The sequence below is a fragment of the Temnothorax nylanderi genome, unplaced genomic scaffold (assembly GCF_030848795.1).
Source record: "Temnothorax nylanderi isolate EJ_2023f unplaced genomic scaffold, tnyl_v1.0 TNYL_tig0086_pilon, whole genome shotgun sequence".
NCBI classification, from domain to species: Eukaryota; Metazoa; Arthropoda; class Insecta; order Hymenoptera; family Formicidae; genus Temnothorax; species Temnothorax nylanderi.
Genome location: NW_027249148.1, coordinates 620,776 through 644,525, shown reverse-complemented (window position 1 = coordinate 644,525; position 23,750 = coordinate 620,776). Strand labels below are relative to the sequence as shown.

At 35.4% G+C, this 23,750-nt stretch overlaps 1 long non-coding RNA gene across 1 annotated transcript in view; it reads left to right on the top strand.

Annotated features, from left to right (window-relative positions):
• Positions 1-15,052, top strand: part of LOC139774733 (uncharacterized) — a 109,009-nt gene extending 93,957 nt beyond the window's left edge. The window contains exons 4-6 of the long non-coding RNA XR_011718659.1: positions 11,080-11,228; positions 11,524-14,360; positions 14,614-15,052. This is a non-coding gene — a long non-coding RNA (uncharacterized lncRNA). The remainder of the gene's footprint in view (positions 1-11,079; positions 11,229-11,523; positions 14,361-14,613) is intronic.
• Positions 15,053-23,750: the final 8,698 nt, after the last annotated feature.

Sequence of the window (23,750 nt, the reverse complement as noted above, 5' to 3'; positions counted from 1 at the left end):
GACGATCCCGAAATGCGAATTAACGGTCGATTCTTTCCGGCGGATTCGGACAGCGAAGAAACGCCGGAATTCCGAATAATCCGACGACTTCGAGCGGCACTCTCGAAAATGAAACGCGACGAACCGTTTATACAATCGGCGACGATTGAGTTAAGTTTCCTCGGTTCTTCGGTAAAACCGGAATAGCCTGTAAAAGATAAAATTACGCGTACGTTTAGGTCGGTACACTTGGTTGAGATATATAAAAATACAAGTACGCGAGAATAGAAATATGCGAGAATAATACTATAGTTGAAAGGATTGTGTGTAGAAATATATATATAGAAATAATTTTCTTAGTATGTGCGCGTAAAATCATTTTTAAAAAACAAATTGAAAGAACAAATCAGGGTAGAATATAACATGTTTTGTTTACATAATTTTAAGTGGGTATTAAAAAATTTTCAAATTTGTTCGAAACTATTCCTGAAAAAACTATTTTTTTATCGCAAGCGGCAGTCTCGAAATGAAGTAACTCGCATCAAGATCGAGATCGAGAAAACCAATCAGCATCGCGGAAAAGACACAACAATGAACTTTCGATGCCTTTTTCAGAAAGGGAATCCTTTATTTTATTTTTATCATTGAGCATTTATGATTGTACCTAAACATTTGTCTGACAACACGTAGGATTTCATAACTTTTATAATTTTATTTTTGAAATCACGGAGCGTTCGCCTAACGAAGCAGAATAGAATTCAATCAATCAATCCTGTCTCCGTCTGTCAGACGCGTTGCGGTGACGCGCCATCGGCCGTGGGACAGCCGGTGACCAAAAATACAAGAGTACGGCGTCGAAGTTGATCGGCGTTTTAGGCAGACGAACGAAAAAGATGCGTTCATCGAAACGCAATTCTCAGCTAATACCGTTAGCCACGTCGATACGTCAAGTTACGCCTCCGTGTTAAAAAGCAGTCGCGATAAAAGGGAATGGCGAAATCAAATGATGCTCTGTATCGAAGTTTCGCAGAATGAAATCGCAGGTGTATATATACGCGACACTCGTAGATACGAGAACGCTGTGAGAAATGCGAGTAAAATTGTTCTTTTACAAGTTTAGAGAAGAAGTTGCCGAGTTATTCTCTAACCATGCACATATATTTTTTGTTTTAGCAAAAATTAATTTAATAGTTAATTAGTTTAGTTTAAGAAGTTTAAGGTCTAAGATATTTTAGCAAGCGCACTTCTCGTGAACTATCTGAATTTGTTAAAATGCTGACGACGTATTAAATCTATTACGGATGTCTGATTAAAAAAGTATGCTCGAAACGCTCAGGTTGTTTAAATATATCTTACGGTCAGAAAACCGTAATCTATATATATATATTTTCTGACCGTAAGATATATATATAGATATATATAGATATCGTTTATATAAGAGCTAGAGAAATACGAGCGTTTGATATTATCGGAATTATTAACTTTTAATACATATGATACATGGTTTGATTACATATGAAAGTTTGAAACGCGCTACAAAATTTTCGAGCTCGAAAAACCGCGAGTTTTTTTCGTTTTTAAGAATTTTATTATGATGTGACATTTCTCGTTGCATATCGCATTGCCTAACTATTTGTGCTTGCAACAATTTTATCTTTATCTATGATACAAATAAATGTTTATTAAGTTTTAACAAAAAGGAGAAATAGAATAATCGCTAAATGTTTCCATTATTCATGCAGCATTATTTGTGCGGCAAAATTTTGGCTACATGAAAAATTCATTGTCAATAAATCCTCCTACACATGTGGAAGAAAGGATTCCGTGGAGCCGCAAACTTGCTTGATACAAAGTTAAAATTGACTCTTCGAGGTAGAGAATCTTGGGAAGTTACTAAGTAAGTAACTTTGAGAAATTGCCTCCGTCTATTTCTATCGATCAATCGACACATTTCCCATTCGACATCTCCCTATTCTTAACGCATGAGTTGATCGATTAAAGATTAAAGTAATGCTATCTTAATTTGTTAGCAATTTTTGATTCGCGAGTATCACCACGGTTAAAAATGCCGCGATGTTAGCGATAATCAGACTAGCAAATTTTATACGCGTGTCATGAGAGGATTTTAAAGCATCTGTCAAAGTAATTGGTTAGTCACTCACATACAGTTTTATTGGAGCGTTATGAATTGAAACTTTCCAACTGTTAAAAAGCTAAATGTATAAGCATACATGTTTGTGACACTTGTAATTTTTTTCGTAAATTCGTTCTGTCACACGAATGAATATTCAAGATACGAATTATATTGAATTTGCAAAAAGAGAAAGAAAAATATTAATGCGCGTTGTAAGTTGTAAGCGGTAATGATAGAAACAAATAACCGGCTTTATTTGAGGAAGTGTTCTCGTTTGCTAAAATGATATCTACGACAGCGCCATATTGACCGTCGTAACACAGATGTAGTGCTAATACAGTGACCCAGTGATGTGTATGGGGCTTAACTCTGGCGCTATACGCTATAAATATATTTCCTATGTGGAAAAAGGGTGGCTTACGGCTCTTTGCCCACTTCGATATCGGCTTTTCCGTGTCATCAACAACAGTCTTTAGTACGAAAAAATTTCCGATCGAAGTCTCTATAGAACGCAGGCCTTTAGTGAACGCTGCCGTGAGGTAATGCTGATTTAGTTATTGCATGTTGCAAAGATACATAGCTTATTTTATAGCAACATTAAAATAATGGCTCATTTCTCTTTGCATTTTATTATTATTATTGCCAAAGAGAGAAAAATCGCAATGGAACATAAATAATATAATTGTATGTGTTAATGATCCGTATATGTTTCGAAAGTTGCCCGTAAATCTGACCAAGAAGATGAAGGAATTAAAGAAGACTAATTTTTATGTTATCTAGAAAGTAAGTAAAAAAAGTAGATGTTTGTGAGACGCATAAAAGGCATCTAATTTTAAGGTTTCGTGATATTTCATTTCCCTCGTGCATTTTTTTCACGCCATTAAGAGTTAGTCCCCTTTTTTTTGCGTTAAACGACGACCCGCTACGAACTTCGGCGAAACGTTAGTGAAGTTTCGAACTCAGTCGAAAGTTTCCCCACGCAATAATACTTGCCACGATTTATTTTCAAGTTCCTTAAATATTTCAAGAACTTTCTATCGTTTCGTTGGTATGAAATAGTTTCCATGCCGAAGTAGGCCGAAAGTTTCGTAGCTTCGACAGGAGACAAAGTGCACGGTGTGTAGGTGAAATTCACACCTTACGACACCTTAAGTGTCTCTCGGGTAAAATTCTCGAGCTGACACGATCTGTGACGTTTGTCGATATACGCATATGTAAGTAAGAGCTATCAAATTTCTAAAACCAGAAAGCCGTTTTACACTATGTCGATATAATTTCATGCTTTTTTTTTAATTTGTTAAATATATATACATAGTCTTAAATTAAAAATGTATAACACACTGCAGAGTAGTGTAAATTCTATATTCATCAAGTTCGGTAAATATCATACAAATGTCAAAATGTCGATCACGTTTTTCCTGTCGGCGGATTCGCCGAGCTAGGAGAAGAAAGGGGAAAGAAATGAAAATTTAACAATACCTTATGGTTGGTAATCGATACCGGGAAACGTTCCGCGAAGAACTTCGAAAAGATATCGGACGGTAAGCGAGTTCTCACTGCAGGGAAAAAAAACTATGGCAAGTTGCCAGCGATGAATCTCCTACCATACCTCTCAAGCGACCTTACGAGCCCTTGCTTTTTCCTCCTTCGGCCTTTCTTTCTCTCGCGCTTGTCTCCTTTCTTCTCGATCAGTGTTCGACCGCACGACACTTGCCGTATCGCTGTGACCGCCCCCCCCCCCTCTTTCGCCCTTCTTCTCCTCTACTACTTCCACCCCTCGCTGATTCCGCTGGGGATGAAGGATCTCGTGTGCAATGTGAATTCTGAGGATCGATAAAGTACCTTAGCTACCTTACGTCAAAAAGAGGACTTCTCGATCTTTCACCCTCCTCAAATCTCGGTCGTCGAACTTGTGCGTTTTCCTCGTCTTTCTCGTACGTCAAACGTGACTGTCATTCGAGTCTTCGTCTTTCCTTTTCGGAAATTCCGATATCCGGTGAAAGCCTATTGTGATTGGGATTTTGGGATCTGATGATTCGATTTCATTCTAAGCATGATTTAGCGATTCCGTTTTTTCTGTTTGTCTACTTTTTCTTTGAAATCCTTGATTTGAATACTACAGCGGTAATACGTCATTTATGGTATACCTATGCACACTGAGGGAAAAATATTGTAGAATCAACAAAACAATTTTGTTGATTTTTCAATTTATTGATCCAATTATTTATTTTATTGAATTAAGTACACGTCTATTATTTGACCAAAATGAAATAATTGAATTCTGAAAATGGTATCATACAAAATCATTTTTTTTAAGTTAATGATCAATTTTGTTAACTCAATAAAATAATTTTGTTGAACCAAGAACATTAACGTTTTTAAAAATAGTAAATTTATTCAAAGAAATATTTAGATAATGTTATATTATGTATAATTGATAGTATAAAATATTTAGTTAAAAAGAACAAATCAATATAGTCAACAAACAAAATAGTCAAAAGAACAAAAAGAACAAAATATTTTGTACAAATATTTTGTTAAGCCAATCAAATCATCTACTTGGAAACATACAATCTTCCGGTTTTATTAAATACACAATATTTTTTTTGAAAAAAATAATTATTTCTCTCAGTGCAGGTTTTCCCCACTATCTCAAAATAGAGCATTTCTATGAAACCTTTCATAAGTCGAAATGGCGTAAAGTAAAGAAGCAATTACCATTAATTTATGTGGAAAATTTTTTTTTTATAAAAGCGAAAACCCTTTTCGGATTTCATTTGATTAGCGAAAACAGGTACTAATGTAGGTCTTTCATAAAAGTGAAGTGGCAAACTTTCAAAAAGCAGGGATACCCGTAGGATATATGAATTTACATTTTTATTTCTGTGTTTTATTGATATTAATTTCGATTGTACGCGAATATTTTTTATGTAATTTATTCCATATGAAATCATCATGACCATAATAATTGATGAGCCAGTAAAAAAAAAATGGCGAAAATTAACAATGGCAACGAAAAATTGTATCAAAAATTCTTTGTATATATCGAAATAAAAATATTAGTATATATAACAGACAAAGAGCATATATAATAAATTTCAACAATATTGAGTAAAAGATAAATAATAAAAATTCTAAAAAATATAAAACATTAAAAATTTTTTGCGCAATAACTGTGTTAAGGAGGTTGGTTCGTTCTTTGTGCGGGGAAGGGGCGCGCGGCAGGGGAAAAGCATATAGGTTAGATTTTCGTCGCGTGAAATAAACGAATTTTAGCAAATAAATATGTGGAATGCATTTAATTGCTGTTTCTTAAGGTTTAAAAAGAGTTGATTATACAATTGAAACCCAAATACGTTATTATCCACATTGAAATGTGGAAATAATAAATGTGGTCCTGTTTTATTTTTACAATTTCTTGATAACTATAAAGACGAATCATTTCAGTCTTCGAGAAAGTTCTTCCTAAATATGTAAAGAGTTATTTGCACCTATTTTCACTAAATTCTTATCATTTTTAATATGCTTTCGAGAGTTACATTACAGGTTAGGTAACATTTCTGCTGTGTCGCCCGTGTATAAGAGAGAGACAAGAGTATAACTTCAATAATTAATTACTCGACAACCATGCAGACGATTGTCTTCAACTTTGGCATGGACGACAGATTCCCATAGACGAATATTCTCCGTAAATTTGAACTAATTCTTATCAAATTGATTTTACTAACCACCCTCCTTAATATGAGAATTGGAAATATTTTAATTAATTTATTTCAATTTAAAATATAAGTAGTAAATTTGAATTTGAATTTCATATAGTGCTTTATTATCATGCTGATTATTTAAAATTTTTTTTTAGTTTTTACAATATTTTTATTAGATTATTTTTTAGAAAATAACATAACAAATGTGAAAGCACTTCTCTGTATAAAATATTATAAACATTTTAAAATTGTGTTTTTAATTATTATAAAATAGCGGTTATATCGCAGGCACGATATTTTATGGAATAGATACGAAAATCGGTATCGATGGAAATCGAGTGATTAATATTAATGCAACGGCCATATACGAAAAAATCGATTTCTCTTTCATATTTATGGATATTTAATCGGTATATTTAATCGTTAATAATTGAAAGATAACTTAATTATTGCTCCAAGTAATTACTCGGGAATAGTATAATTAATCGTTTGAGCATTATAATGACTTGGCGGTTTATAGAGGCATGATTGATCTATTTCATATATGTATATATATAATCTAGCAAAATACAATATTATATAGCCAAATAGCGGACACACACAGTTATTACTTGTTAAATATATGATTACTTTTTTGAAAAATCATGTCAAACTCGCGCGATTATCCTTCTCTTTGCCTCGATCACATAAATAGCAAAAACCTCGCACGATTGAAACGAAGAGGTAACGCAAAACGTCAATTATTATTAAGCAACATCCCGTCAAAATCTCCGTAACTGATTTGCCGTAATGCTTGATATCACGTATATTTACACGATTAACTCGTTGTCGAGGATTTGTTTGCACTTTTTCCTTTTTCTACATTACCGAGATTGTTGTTCCCATTATGGACGCATTTCATTTTATGCAGTACGGCCTATATTGCCCAGAATACTTGATTATGGCGTCAATAACATTCACGGCTTCCGTATTCTGTTTCCGTCGTCGCTTGCAAGTGAGTTCGATCGTCGAATATCAATGCGGAATATAATAGTGACCGTTTCTATAAAAATTTGACGCAGAATTATTCGCGCGCCCGTATCACAATGAAAACGCACAGCGGGACGATGTGACGGGCAACGTGATCCTTTCGGCATGTTTTAAAAAATGTTATCGATCACGCTTTTGTTTGCTAAAATTTAAAAAACTGAAAAATTTGTTCGTAATTATCGGCGCTCAACTTTTTTTAATTTACTAAAATCAGTGACTAATGTATATATTAACAAAAGCAAATTTGAACTCTCGCTATATCACGTAATATTTTAAATTACAATTTATTAGTTGCTAAAAAAATAGTTTTTATTTTTATTTTATTAACTGACCTTTAATGTATTAATGTTATATTATATTAATGACTTTCTGCTAATTGGGTTTATTTTTTACTACTTTTTTTTATTATTCATGTTGCTCCCCCTCTTTGTTGTTCCCGGGTTGTTCCATATGCTCAAGTAATTCGAAGTTTTACTACCGCGGAAATATTGCGGAAGCTTGAGTATGTCAGATTACTCGGTAAAATACGCCGATTCATCTTGTCGCTTAAGTCTAGTTTCCCGAGTCGGCTGTTGGACGTGGCGAGATGTAATGCGAGGCAGTTATGAGAGATTGTATCCGAGCGGACGTGTATGCACGTTATGTTAAAGTGAAACTCGCGTGTTCGCGCGCGCGTGTTTGAGACCTGATAACGAATATCGGATTGATGGAATTTGCAATCGGCGACAATCCCAACAAAAACCGCTCAAGCTAATTTGCTAGCGGGTCAAGCGCAACGTGTACGCCTCGTAATTACGTTTCACTGACATTGCTAGCGTTATAAGCGCGTCAAATCTGTAATCATCGATGTAACATATCTTCGTACAATTATCGGTGTAGTAAAGCATGGCTGGCGGTAAATTGCACGTTTAACCATTACACGCCCATCCAATTACACGCCAAAATCGCTAATTGGCACTTTAATATCTAAACAGCGAGGATACAATATAGAAGGGACTGTGTTTGGCATTCCGTTTTGAATATTGAAGTCCACTATTTGCTTAGAAATGGTAAACACCATTCATCTGATAGATCTTCGAAACGCGGATTTAGTTGCAGATTTAATCTCTATAACCGACCGATTTCCATTTTGTTAGAAAATATTTGTATTCCGGAGGAGAAAGGGCTTAATTCGCCGAGGTGTAGTTTACCTTTAATCATTTATATCCATGGATTTATTGATTTTCAACAATCGGATTTCTTAATCTGCCTTCTATGATATTTATAATTCAGAATAACTGCACGATTTCTGCGGCGTTCCGGAAATTAACAACAATTAATGTTTCATTGATGTATCATATAATAGGACACCGCATAGTGATACGCAGAAAAAAAAGAAGTATTAAATCAACTGATATACTTGTATTACTTGTATATGTATATATTCTTATTAGCCTAGTTATTTTATAATAATTAATGATTAGCTATAAAAGATATATGACAATGTCATGAGACAGTTATAATGAAAAATTGTATAGTAAAGATTAACAATTGACACACAAATATATAAATCAGAATTACTTTGTTTCAAGCAGCGTACCTACTTTTTATTTTTGAAATAATTAATTGATTAATTAAATTTTTATAAACCATACTTTCTCATACTATTTTCGAAAGAAAAAGATATTGTATAAATTATCGTATTGTAAAATGTATTTAAAAAATTTGGATTGAAGCTTATATAAATTTTTGTTTTGTACGATATTTTATAATTTCCAAAGGATTATTATATGAAATGATATTAATACATATATGTATATTAAAGGACCATTCGCTATATTTCTATATATTTTCTACTTATACATTAGTATAGTAGAGTACGTTTATTATTTTGCCTGAATAAATCGCATACGTCTTCCGAAACAGGCTAGTTATTTCCTTAGCGATTGAATCTCGCGTTGTAAAGTACTGTTGACCGTGAAGCAACTCGTAAGTGCGCTTTCCTGGCCACAGTTGACCTCTTAAAGTTTTCTCAAGTACTATTTTATTCATATATATAATTTCAACAAGTATTTAATAAAAGAATAATGTCTTAATGAAAATGCTTTCTCAGATATCAACTTTCTACTCTTGACTTCGCGTTTATACATTTTCTGCATTTCGAACAATAAATAGTAATACGCTGTTCTTTTATAGCGATCATTATTTCACATTACAATACAAATTAAATATGCTAGATGAAATAGATATCTGAAAACATGATTCAATAATTGTTCGCGCGACAGAACTTCGGCTGAGTAAGACTTGCGAAATACGCGTTCGAATTTCCGCGTAGATTTGTAGAAAGTGCCGAATCTATTATAGTGCGCGGTAGTTAAATACTGCAACAAGTGATAAATGTAAAGTTAATATAAGTTTTGTTTACCAATTAAAGGAGTCGACACTCGCTCAGAAACAAACCCGTACGTTCCGCGTTTTGCAAATGAACGCGAACGTAATTAAGATAGCGAAGGGGCTTCGTCTTCCGCGCGGGCGACTTAATTTACACGCTAAAAATACCGCGGCGAGTGTCGCCACGTCGCGCGTCACTAGATTCGGACGCGTACCTATGCACGGACTACGGTTTCACCCTCCACTGACGCCTCCCGTTCTTGGTTTCGCGTTCACGTACATACTTATCGCATTCTGAGAAACAAATCATACGCAATCGCCTTTTATGGTGGTCGTTATTTCGCATTATAATATAAGTCTAATACGCGAGATGAAATAGATACCCGAAAATATAATGATCGATTATTCGTGCATGCGATAGATATTCGGTAGAATAAGCGAAATGCGCGTTTCAACAGATCGCCAGTATACGAGCGCCAAATCTATTTTACGCGATAGTTAAATATTACAATAAGCGATAAATACAGATTTTAATATAGCTTTTGCTTACCGATTAAATGACTCGCGACGCCACTCGCTCTGGAGTTGATCTGCCCCGTGTCCGTGTCCGTTCTGTAAAATGAATGCGAACGTAACTACGTAATCAAGATGGCGGAGACGCTTCGTCTCCCGCGCGGTTAGCTTTACGCGTCAAGAGAATCGCGGCGGCGCGGCGGCGGCGGCAGCGGCGGCGCTGTGCGTCCTGCTCTTCGCGTTCATGCTTTTCTCGCATTTCGAGCAACAGATAATATACGCCTTTTATGACGGTTATTAATTTGCATTCTAAAGAATAGGCGGATTGATATTCTAAGTAGGCGCAATGTCCAAAGATATGATCGCCGTTTTCTCGATTGTCCGCGCGACACATTTTCGGCCGAAGTATTACGAAATACGTATTTAAAAAGATGATCAATATACGAGCGCCGTACAACGCGATAAATACCGCCGCATATAATATATGTTAATGTATGTTATGCTTACTAATTAGCCTAATTGCAAGACACGACGCCACTCCTCCCGGAGCCGATCCGTCTCACGTCCGCCTCGGTCCGCAAATGAAACGGAGTTCAGGTGGCGGACCCGTCACCCGTCACCCGCGCGGCCAACTTCACGCGTTCAGGAGCGTCGCGTCGCGGCGACGACGCGGCGACACCGTTCGTAAACTTCACGTTCATGCACATTTTCCGTATTTCAAATAAAAAATATTATACGTTTGTTCTTTATGGCGATCGTTATTTTGCATTATATATGCAAAATTTAAATATAATGTAAGCTTGAAAGATGAAATTGTAGATAGATATCCATGTCGAGTCGATTGTTCGCGCGGTAAATCTTCGGCCGAACAAGTCTTGTGAAATACGCGCGTTCGAACAGATCGTCACTGTACGAATGCCAATAATTAAATATTGTAGTAAATGATCAATATACAAAGTTAATACAAGTTTTCATTTACCAACCAAACGCATCGCGATATCACTTGTCTCGGAGTCGATCTGTCCGCGCCCGCTGTTCTGTTAATAGTGATCGGAAGGATCGCGATAAGCCTGATATCGCGTAATACGACGCGAGTCAAATAGATGATTAATGAAAATATATATTTGGTCGATCAAATAGGCATCAAACTTATAATTCTCGCGAAAACACATTATGTAAAATTGTATTATTAATAATAATCAATATACTTATTATGCGTTCTGGTTCTTTTGTTCGATTTTACGATTTACATTTCCAATTCAATATTAACTTCTTACAAATTACAAATTTCTACGTGAAAATTAAAAGCGTATTCCAAGTTTTCTATATTTTTGCTTGTATTGCTTTCAGGATTAATCGCTCGAATTTTTTCGAGAACGCAACAGGAATCCTAGAAGCCTTCGTGAAACAGTCAGAACTTTTGCAAACCACGCATATTTGGCTTTACATCGGAATTTTTCTAATTAAAGCGAGAAAACTTCGAATTGATCGTATGCCAAGTAAGTACTATTCAGTTAAAAATTTTTTTTTTTAATAATTGATTAATTAAACGCAAAAAATCCTTAAAATCTAATATTACATTTCGACGATTAAAATTTATCCTCGTTTCGACTGGGAAATAAAAATAATTTTTAATTATTTCTTTTTAAAATTTTTACGTCTCGGAGGGAGTTGAAATTATGTGACTTTAACAAATCAAGAAAATAAGTCGCCACATTTTCTTTAAATTTTATTAAAATTACACATGCACACATGTTATGCAGCTTTATCTAATTCCTATTATCTCGTTCATAGGTAACCGCATCTAACTGGCTATGCTGCAGAATCTCATCCCAGCGGCCGCAGCCGAACGTCGGCGGCACGTACTCGTCATAAAACTTGCGCGTCTTCTTGCCGAACTTGTCGCGCCGTTTCTTGCTCCTGCCGGACAGGCCGATGCTCGTGTCGTCATCGCTGTTCTCGTCCGAGCTGTCTAATTCGGACATATCAACCACCGACTCGTCGTGACCGTAACGCTTAATTTGCGTCCTTCGCCGGGGTTCAGATATCACCAGCTCGTCCTCCTCCTTCTTCTCCGTAGTATCGATCTCTGCCTTCTTCGCCCATTTCTTCCAGAAGTCGGGATCATCTATGTTGATGTCCGACCGGTTCGACGAGCATGCGAAGCTCGCCTTCGAAAAGTCGTCAAATTTCGCTCGGCTCAAGTTTGTGTTCGCTAACATAGCTTTTATTACAATTTATTTCCAAAGGTGTGCTGAGTACAATTTCGAAGAGGAGTAACACTCGCTTGAGTACTCGCGCAGAAATTATACTTGTTCTCCGATGCGGCCGAATCGTTCGGCCGCAAATAACGCAACGAACGACCGCGACGACGCATCCGCGCGAGCTGTAACGAGCGTAATCTACCGGAAACGCGGTCGGCATGCGCGTTACGGAATAAAATACTTTAAGACGAACTTCGAATGGTTCGTGAAACCGGTCCTCTGAGCGTCAGCGCGACGAGCCGAAAGCATAACGATCACAATGGAACGGAAGTACGCGTCACGTACGTGCAATCGGCCGCGCCTCCGCGATTCGTTCGCGTCTGTGCACCCGCGAGAGGATTCATTCGCGAGCATAGCAGCTTATAAAGGTCTTCCACGACCGCGAGGGCGACGGGTAAGGGAGTAGCGGGGGAAAGAATATCTCTCCGTGGGATAAAGTTTTAACTAGTAGCTCGGGGTGGTCGGAAACTCCGGTGGAGCATATTCGAGAAAATGGCTCGTTAAAGAGTGAGGCGGCGCCGAATCAGGAAGCGGCGCACGATAGGAACAGAGGGTCAGGATATGGGGGTGTGAGAGGAATGGGTGGTAGTAGATTGCGCAGGGCCCCCGGAGTTATAAGAGGCGGGGAAAGATAGCGAGTTAAGCATGCAAATGCTTACACAAAATGTAACGTCGATGTCGCCGCATAACCGTCGCCGGTTGCGCTCCCGCGGTCCTATCCGTATCACACCCCCTTTTCCCCCTCGCTCTCAAGAGCGCCTCCGGTAAACCGATGCTCGGGCTGTACTCAACGATACGGGAGCAATGCAAATTGCAATGTTGCATACATAATATATAGGTATGACTGCGAACGATCTTGGAGACACCGACTCTCGAGGATCTCCCACGTCGAAGGATCCTTATTCGGAAACTGCTGTCCGAGAATCTATCCGATGGAGAACGTTCGCGCCTCCCCAGGCCTTCTCCTCCCTTGTCCTTTCTCCGTTGTTCCCTCTTCAATCACTCACTTGTGAAGATACGATTAATTACAATCGCGCGCACATTAATAAACGATTACACGGCGCTGTACTCTCAAAGTTATAATCGCACGACTTATACTTTAATAAATTGCGACGGTAGAATAACGTAAAAAAGTATGAAGAGAATTACCATCCACTCAATATTCACGGCATCACGTAAAGCGCAACAAATCTCAAATTTATATTCTACGATTAATAAATGTTAAAATTCGAACAAATGTTAAAACGACTAATTGAAATGTGATAAACCGATGGGGAATTTAAAGCGCGATATGCAATGTATTTTAATTCAAACGCTGTCGGGCAAATAATTTTCCATGGACATCACGATACAATATATAATTCTCGTTCTCTATTATTTCGATTCCAATTTCAACTGAATCACGCAAAATATTTGTTTCAATAAAATAGTCGTCGCCTCGACACGCAAATGATATGCAGGAACTAGTTAAACACGGTTGCAGTTACTAATTGTAATATTAAATTGCGTATTCTTGTCCCGATGTCGTTACGAGAGGTAACGGCGACGACACATCAGCTCTGTTTGATCCTTTCGTTAAATTGATTTCTACTCTTAATTAATAAAAATATAATGGGAGTCGACCGCGTTAATTTTGCATTAGGGTCGAATAATACAAGGATTAAGATTAGTTGGAATTAGAAACGGTCTAATTAACGGCATGTTAAAGTCGCTGAAATTCCGAAGTTTCTCCAGGAAACCCCGATTTTTTTATCTCTGATTTTTACCTCTGATCGCTACAATGCGATTTAATTTGCCATGGATCGTTCACGTGTTCTTTATGATTTTTAAAGTAGTCAAACAAGCGAAGTCCTGACAGAAGTGTAAGTAGTATCGCGTTGAATGACAAGCTTAGGAAATTGTGACAATTAAAGATATTTAAAGAGCTTTAATTAAATCGGAAATATTGGCGCATATAATGAATTTTCGAATGAAATACAATATGCTACTTAAATGTTTTTCGACTAAAAAAGAAGTATGTAATATTATAGAACTAATACTGTAATTAATGGAATAAATGTATGAGATTAAGTTGCGTCAAGAATGATGTCATCTTCTTAAATTAGATGAAATGCGCGTAATATGCGATATAATAGATTTTAAATAGAGGATTTTAGCAGCGTTTTCGAGTGATATTCAGTCAGTAAATAATTTTGCAATCCAATTTGGTATTGATCAATTAACATGTATTATTTTGACAGAAAGATATAAATACATATTAATATCATTTTTCTTTAATTACAGAAGAGAAGTCTATATAAAGTTCTAAAAGATTTTGTAAACATAATGGCTGAGAAGGAAGAAGAGGAAGTTACAGACATACTTTGGGTAAGTTATCTTTTGCAACCTTAAACTGAATTATTAATTCTTACGATAAATTCTTACATTACATTGATTTTCCTAACATCAATTAGTTATACTGGTTTGCTTGTCTCTGTCGTTCCAAAGATACAGAATCTAAGATTCGAATTGAACTAACAATCGAGGAATTAGTTGCTTGACATTTTTCCTTAAGTAATTTCAACAGAGACATAAAAATGTTTGAGCGTATTGTTAATATATTTGTATATTTGTTTTTCAGGAAGAGACGAAGACTTTTGCTGTGGAACAGCAACAATGCTTGTATGATAGTCTTGAAATGGCACGCGCCACTGCCTGCTCGCTCGAATGTCATGATAACGCGACGATCTTGTGAATGTTCAACGTTGGTCTTGGCGCTCGGCGATCGCAAACACAACGCGCCGTACGCAGTAACAACAAATACCATGCTGCGTGCTGGTCGAGTTCTTCGAAATATGTAACATTTTGAAAAATGCAATTACGCCGAATATTCTATGTACTACGCCACGTTTACGCATTGTCGACGCTACCATTCGCACAATGAGACTTCGCAAGTAGAGCAATATTGTAGACCTGTATTGCTTTATCGGATCGACATTTTTCTGACAAACGCTTTTAATTAATATACGAGAAGGGAGAAACTTGCCAAACACACACACACACACACACACACACACACAGCGAGCTAATGTGAGGCATATCTATCCATTGTCTTCGGCTGGTGGATTGATGGATTACGGCAAGAAGATACATCGACCTGCCTATGCACAATTGCGATCCGCTTTCGCATGGCCGTCCGCCCCAAGGCCGCTTTTAATATCCGTTGAAAGATAATTTACAGGCAGGCCGGGCTGATATCACGTGCAATTAACAACCCGCAATTGGAATGCTAGACGTCTTCCGCGTTCAATTTTGCAGGCGCAGGTAATTTAATCTGCAACATTCGTGAAAAAATGTCTAATTAATAATGTGTTGACATATTAATCGGCACACTGAAAAAAAAAAATATTTAGATCCAAGAAAATATTTATTTGCATAGTACCAATGACTTATTTACTTAATATAATCACATATTTATTTAGAATTAGATATTTTTACTTAATTTAAGTAAAGATATCTAATTCTAAATAAATATGTGATTATATTAAGTAAATAAGTCATTGGTACTATGCAAATAAATATTTTCTTGGATTTAAATTTTTTTTTCAGTGCATTCGCTAACTGAAGAAGTTCGCGAATAATATTCATCGAAATATGAAATCATAAACTCGTTTCCGACCAACGTAGTTGAAAAACTGAAAAAGTTATACCCATGTTTTTTTAAGCCGGTATAATGTCGCTTTGCGTACACTCATACGTAAAAAAAGCTTGGGGTAATTTAACTTCTTGTGTTTCTGTCAATTCATTTCAACGCTGCAACCAAAAGCAGCAAATATTTTCGGAGAACTTTTTCGTTTGATATTCCGTCGGGATTATAAATTCAAAGAGATATTCTATAATATAGAGATCATCAAAAGAGAATATTTTTACATTAGAAAATCTGTCTAAATTACAGTAGACCCCCTATAATACGAGGCATGCGTTCCCTGTTATATGAATCCGTGTTATACACACACAAGTCACATAGATTATACATATATAGATTATGCATGCATATGGCAACACATATTTACAAGAGATGTAAGGATTTATTATAAAAAATGTAAAATGAATATTAAAGATGTAACAGTAAAATATTTTTTATTTTACTTGGAAATATTAAAATTTTTCCGCTGTGTTATACGAATTCGTGTTATATGAATCCATGTTATATGGAGTCTACTGTATGATAGAAATACATATGTTTGATAAAAAATATATTTAATTACTATATATTGGCATCAGAAATCCTAGAAAATAGAGACATAAAAATAAAAATTATACGAATTAAATTATTGCATTTTATCTGAAAGTAACTTAAGAACAAAACGTAAACCTCTATAAAAATAACAATTTATTTTCGCTCAACTCTACATATTTCAGATTACAAAAACGATGTTATTTATATAAATACGTTATATGAATAACATGTGTGTATACTAAATTGCTCACCAAATTAAGCAGCGAAGCGCAACGTGCGACTCGTATCGTTTGCGAGTGGCGTTATTTACTTATCGCCGGCAGATCCCAGAAGATGTTTCGCCGACGTCTTCGCCGATATCAGAGAGATACGAGTGGCATGCCAATTGCTCGGCTTGTTCCGCTCTTCTTCGCTCGTGCAGAAGCAACCGTGCCGGAATATCCAGAGACGTATCACCGGGGAATTCATCGCCATCCAATTTTGTCACGCGACCTCGCAGAACGTCACGCACGAAAAGTCGCGGATATGCGCGTCAAGGTTTATATGTCGATGCGTGTGCGTCGCGTACGATAGATTTCTGCTTCCGATCCGTTTTCCATCCCCCGATACGCGATTGCGAGATTTTTTCCATAACGCGCGTCGCGGAGCATTGATAATCAAACAAAGGTAATTTCAATTCAAATTTTATTTTTTATCGTTGCATACCTTCCTTGCTTTTTAATATGTCTATCTATGTCCTTTCTCTCATTGTCGTTTTTGAAAAGTAAACGGTATATAAGTTTGACGGAAAGTTATTTAAAAAGCCAATTTTCTGAGTATGTTTATATGTATACTACACAGAATGTATAATAGAATAATTATTTTGCATATTGAATTAATTTAAAGTTATAGTATTAAACATTAGACATATTTACAATAAACACTAAGATGCATAAATTATACATTTGTAAAAATTATAATAACATATATGGCAAAGATTTTTAAGATTTGCAAATATGTCTTTTATAATTCTGATATAATTCTTCTTCCACTCGTTAAATGAAAATTGGAAATTACATCAGTGAGTAGGTATACATACGTTTTCATTTAAATTTACAATTTTAATGTATGTGAATCCTTGATATTTGCTGCGATATTCGATACATTCTAAGCGAGCGAACGGCGAGACGAGAAGAATAAAAGGGCGGCTTCCATACGGTCGGAAAGAATATCTTTTTCCCCTTTGTTGTTGCTTCGCGCGGCAGTTGGAAAGTTGTAAACGGAAGATCTTCCGAACCAAGTTTCTTCTGGTGAAGAGAATATGACGCGCCTCACGTGCAACGAATACGAAATAAGTGTTTATTCAAAAAAGAGGAATAAATGGATGCAGCCATATCTACAAAAGCACAGAAATGATAAAACCGCTTATAAATAGCACGTTAGAGTGCCAACAATAAATTATACACAGTAACATCGTACAGTTAATAATAACAATAATTTTATTATATGTTTAATTTATAGGCAACTTGAAATCGTACATACTGTACTAAACTATAAGTTTTTTAGCGCTGATTAGTTATTGTTAGACAAAAGATACAAACTTAATTTTCGAAATTTTGATAATCACAAAATGTAATTAACAACATATACACAACTTTTTTAATTAAAAACATATTTCAACTTATTCAAAATATATTTTATTCTGAGTTTACGATATAGTTATTACGTCAAACGTAGAAAACAGTAGAATACAAAGTTAAATTAATATCCGGAATTTCGGCTTATATAAACACAGAGTAACCGCCCTCACATCTTTACCATAGAATACGAGACAGAGGAGTACTCTGGAGTCGTGACAAACAATTTGTCCGTGAAACCTCAGCTTGACTTGGAGCCAGAGTTTAGAATTTAGCCAACCAATGCAGGAGATCAATAATTCCGAGAAAGTAGAGAAGAAAATCACAGAAGCATCTGAAAACAGAAATAACACTTAATATTTTGGCCTTATAAAAAATTAAAAACATATAGATATAAAACTATAATGCTATACTTTAAATATTTCATTATCCTTGCTGTTGCTCTTTTGTATATTTTTCAAAAACTAACAGTAATTAAATACATGAAGCTCTTACGACGAATAATTTTAGTGAATTTATGGATATAAAGCAAAGAAGAAAAGAAATTGATTATCTAAATAATTAATTCCATATATGGAACATATATGTTCTTAATCATTGTTCGTGTTTGATCTAAATTAATGATATAGGTAGGTGTAAGGAGATATTTATACCTAATCCCGTTTAGTTACACAATTTGCACTTTGTTTTGATAAAATTTGTAGTAAGATAAACGTTACTAAAAAGCCATAGATCATAGTATTAAGGCACTACTTAAAAATGCAATTCCATTGATGTGTAATTTTGTTTAGTATTATAAGTGTTTCGACAATAAATTTGCTATATACTTGTAGCACATTCTTGACTATCAAACTTAGCTTCGTAAGTCGTGCCATTTACTTATATAAGTATGCTATATTTGTTTATATGGATTTGCAGGGAGGAGTTGGAGGATCGCAACTGTTAATACCGGCCGCGGCCCTACGGCCCTTTTCCTGCATCTCGGCCAGCCCTGACATCACACTCGCCCTGAATGTGCCATGTCCCCCGACTGCCGAAAGCCTGCATGAACAACCTGGTGAGCTATACTCCACACTTCCCAATCACACCATCCAGCCGGTGTATCGGGCAAGTCCCCTCCAACGAGGTAACGCGAGCACCACCACTTCTGAAACACCGTTATCTGAAATTAATTTTTTTCACATCTTTTTCTTTCTCTCTCTTCACTATACTGCAACAATACGATATTTCACTGCAGGATTATTATTACAATTGCGATTTTCATAGATTTTCGGAAGTAGCAGGTTGGCGAGAATAAATTTATCCTGAGAAAACAAAAGGCAATTGTATGTTTCGGCCAAGTACGAGATGCTATAAGAATTAAAATAACAATATTAATGCGATTTTATTCGTATTTTACTGGAGAAGCTGCAAATCAAACAACTACATCTCAGTTTGTTGAAGAGTGAAGCCCCTTTCATTTCCATATCAACTCAACCGCAAGACGAGGGCGTTTCGAAAACAAAGTTCAGAGTTTGCTCCTCAGCTTTTCTCGCTTGATTTCGTGGAGGCGTGCACCGAGTTTGTTTATAAAAATCGAATTAGTTGTTAAGCTCTGTCTACACATCCGAAAGTTGGAGACTTCCGTAATTGACGAGTTCTTCAGAGACAAATCTTCGTCTTCTTCGCTTGATTTTGTAGTCTAATTACCGCGAGCACTCGTAGATACATAAGAATTAAAATCTATTGCTAGAAATATCTTGCGTTTCTCAAAGTAACTTCTCTTTGCTCTCTCGATGAATCGTTATCTAGTTTCGTGTGGTAACGTACTTTCGACGACAGTTTGTAACAAGCCATAAATAAAGGATAGCAGCAGGCTTTCTTTGACCCATCCATTCTTTCTGCTGGCCCGTTTCCAACAAAATTCATTTTTATCGCTTTGTGGACGTGAGTACGTGTCGAGTTAGCGCATTGGTGATGTCTGAGGACAGTAGCAAACTCATAACTGAGCTAAGTTTGTGGTGCAAAGTCCTGCCACGGCGTGACTCGATTTCTCTCACGTCGTCGAAAATTGTTCTTCGGAAAATTTGTACCTTTTGGCCGTCGGTGAACGTTGGCTGAGTAAACGAGACACGAGAGTAACATCTAATGTCAAACGGCAGAAGACAACAAGCGAGCAAAAGGAATGTAATCATGGACGAACGAATTTTTATTCTTTTAGAAATAACAATTAAGTGAACAATATTAAAATAAAATCGTGGATATTCTTTTTCTTACTTATTGGATAAATAATCTAATTTTTTTACTTGCTTTACATCATAAATTGTTAATTTAAATATATTAAAACATAATTAAATATATTGCCACGAAATTGCAATATAATTAAATTAAATTAAATAATTTCTGAAAAACAATTTGCACAATGAATTATGCACCTCTCTATTTTCGTTTAAGTTCTTATTAGTCTGTTATTATTACGAAATGAGTGAATTGTATAATGATTTAAAACTTTCATTATTTCTTTGATGTACCTACTGCAATGTAGTAAAAAGCAAAATAGTTTTATCCGACATCTGCTTTTAAGCTCTCTTAATCTATTTTCATCAAGTACGCTAACCAAGTACTTACATTAAATTTACGTGTATTATTGTACAATATTTTATATAAAATTATATTAAAATAAAAGCTAACAAATATTTATATATTTAATTGTTGAAAAGATATGTCTGCAAATGTAATAGGTCTGTAATATTATATTACAATTATACGTACAAAGAAATTACTCACGCATATAATAATATAAAGTTTACCTATGCGTACGTCATTAAATTCGCGCATCTTATACTCAAATACTTTACATTGACAGATCTATCTCTTTACAACAAAGTAATCTCTTAGCCCAGATAAAAGAAGTAAAAAGAATTGTGAAAGAAATTCAATGTACCTGCAATGAAATAAAAAGTATAGACAAGTAACGTGATATTACAGAAAAGTATTAAAGAGTTTTGTAGAAATCGGGAAAGGAGCTGGCTCTTTGAATCCTTAGAACAATTTCTCGAGATAAGGAGTTACCAATGAGAAAGTATTTTCTTAATTATCATTCTTCTGGATACGGTACCAAAGAAAAGAAATAGGAGAGTATTGGAAAAGGAACCTCGGCAAAGAAACTCTTGACTGATGCGCGTTTCGAGATAGATAACAATCTGCTGCAAGAAGTAAAAAACATTTGCTTATAACTCACTTTGCAAATGAATGCTTTGATATACTTATAATAGGGAAACTTTTTTAAAACGCTAATATATCTTAACGGTATACATTCTATCTTGTGTATGTGATGACGTGGATTTATACATACATTTATTGCGAAAATTGTTTTCCTCTTTCTTCGCAGTTTTTAAAAGAGATTAACAAGAACATAGCAATATAATTCTTTGCCTTTTAAACTTGCCTAAGCGAAAGAGAGACAGAGAGAAATTACTATTAAAATATTCAATTAAGTTTTTTAATTAATTTATATGATTTTTCACTATTTATCACTTTTCACGCACAATGAGACCATCGCAAAAAAACACGTATAAAAATATACTGTATTCCAAATAACTGTTTTTAATTCCACAGCAGTAATAATTATTTAATAAATCTATGCAAACAGGAACAAATATGAAACTATAAATTTTTGTCAATGTTATTCCACGATTTCGACATGCAACATTTGTTGATATTTGATCAATATAATTTTAACCCTTTATGTGCAAAGTTTATTATCGTGTAATAAACTAATGTATACACGATATAAGCTCGTCATTTGAGAGCAACAAGTTCAGAAATGACCGGAACATTTTATATATTATTCAACGTTACAGAGTGTCACAGAACTCGCATACTTTTCTTAGACCACACGTGGTAAAAGTTGTATATTCCCAGATGACAATTCGTGCGGGGTCATGTTACCTTCACGGCGTGATTATCACACCGTGCATGCACGAACGCATCATGCTCGCTTCACGAAGTGATTTTGGCATACGTGCGCGCATAGAAGGTCGCACTATGCCATCACGTGTGGTTACACGTGTGATGGTACAGTGATTACGCACACGTGATGGCATAGTGAACACACACGTGATGACATAGTGCGATCTTTTACGATTAATATATAATTGATGATGAATTATAATATTGATAGTAAAAGATCGCACTACATATAAAAATAATATTTAAATATTTAAATACGTATAAATTCGGGTACGATTCATTGTATCAGAATTGTATGCGAGTTTGTACATATATAGATATATATAGGTATTATCGCTCCGCGTGTACTTGGCGCGAGACACTGTCTCTTGATAATATTCGCGCGCGATTTATTATATTATAATATTTAATAACAAAATGCCCGCATATCGATTAAAAAAGCAATTTTATTGTAATTGTTATTTTATTATATCATTATTATTTTTATTATTTTATTTAATTATTTTAATTATTTTAATTATTTTATTTATTTATTTATTTTATATTTTTTTATTATTTTACTTTTACATTCCCTCTGGAATACTTTCTCTTACAATTAGATTCTCAATTTCTTTCCTCGCTGTGAGACAAAAGGATGGAGTCGCAGCTGATTAACCGAGGGTAGTTATCGTTGAACTGCCGGTGGAGCACATGGTTATGTCGATTAGCCTGTCATTTTTGTACCTTGCCAGTTGAATATAAACTTTGTCTCCAGACATGTGTGCTCGCATAACTGATATAAGGGTTTATTTGTTGCAGGTTGCGTTCGAAGAAGTCTGCGTGACTGCGTCAATTGTCACACCGAGTCAATTGTTAAGCTCTTTTCATCAAGTCTCCTAGGTGAGTGTTTTAAAGTCATGCTTTTCCTCTTTTCCCCTTTGAAAGAAGGGAAACACTATGGAGCAATAAATTACATTTAGCTGCCAATATGGAGCAGCTTAACTGTGAATGCTGTTTGTTGCCTGTGTTTATTATTCCAAAAAACCGAATTAAATTCGCATACATGTTACTTTTATCTCGTTATCTGCCAGATTTCATGCAACGGCACAATCATTGCTACACACTGTATCTGAAAGAACACTGTGCACAGGTATGTGTAATCGATAAAGCGCAATGCATTAACCAATATATTAATTTCCTTTTATTGTGTGATTTTTCTAATGTATCTGACAAAGAGCAGCTTGTTATTGGATGACTAAGCCACGCTCCACTATTAGACCAGTCATATTAGACATCGAACCTTCCAATTAATCTTCCCAGGTTGCAACCACCATGAATCGCTTTGATTTGAGGTGCTATAAGTGGGTTTTATTTTGCTTCGCAAAATTAACGCGCAATAAAAAGTTATTAACAATATCATCAACAAAAAACACGATTTTTTAAATTTTTTCTCAAATATCTCGAAAACTAAGCAAGATAGGGTAACTAACTATACGTACCTTTTTTGTAGGGCGTAAAATTATCTACAATAATGATCTGAACAACATTTATCGTCAAGTTAGTCGTTTAGCTTGCACGCGTCGTCAAAGTCCGAGACTCGGATCCCGAAAACCCTCGATTTCATTGTTTTTTTTATGTTGCGCCGGTGATTTTTTCCGTCATTTAAAATGGAATAAAAAATCCCCAAAAAATCACACATCATCTGAGAACGACAAAGAATACTTTTCATGATGCAACCGATTTTTTAGACCCTTTTTCTTTAGTTTGTAGCTATGTAAGCAAAAAATTTTGATTTTTTGGAATAGTCTTAGTTTTTCGCTGTTTTCTGGCCTTATAATTTATTTGAGACGAATTTTATTGTATGCATCTTGTTGTGGACGAAATTTGCAACAAAAAAGGACCCTTGTATTTTTTTCGTACGACAAACGCTGATTTTTTTATTGACGCGCAAAGTTATACAATATTGCGCACAGGTCGGATAACGCTTGTTTT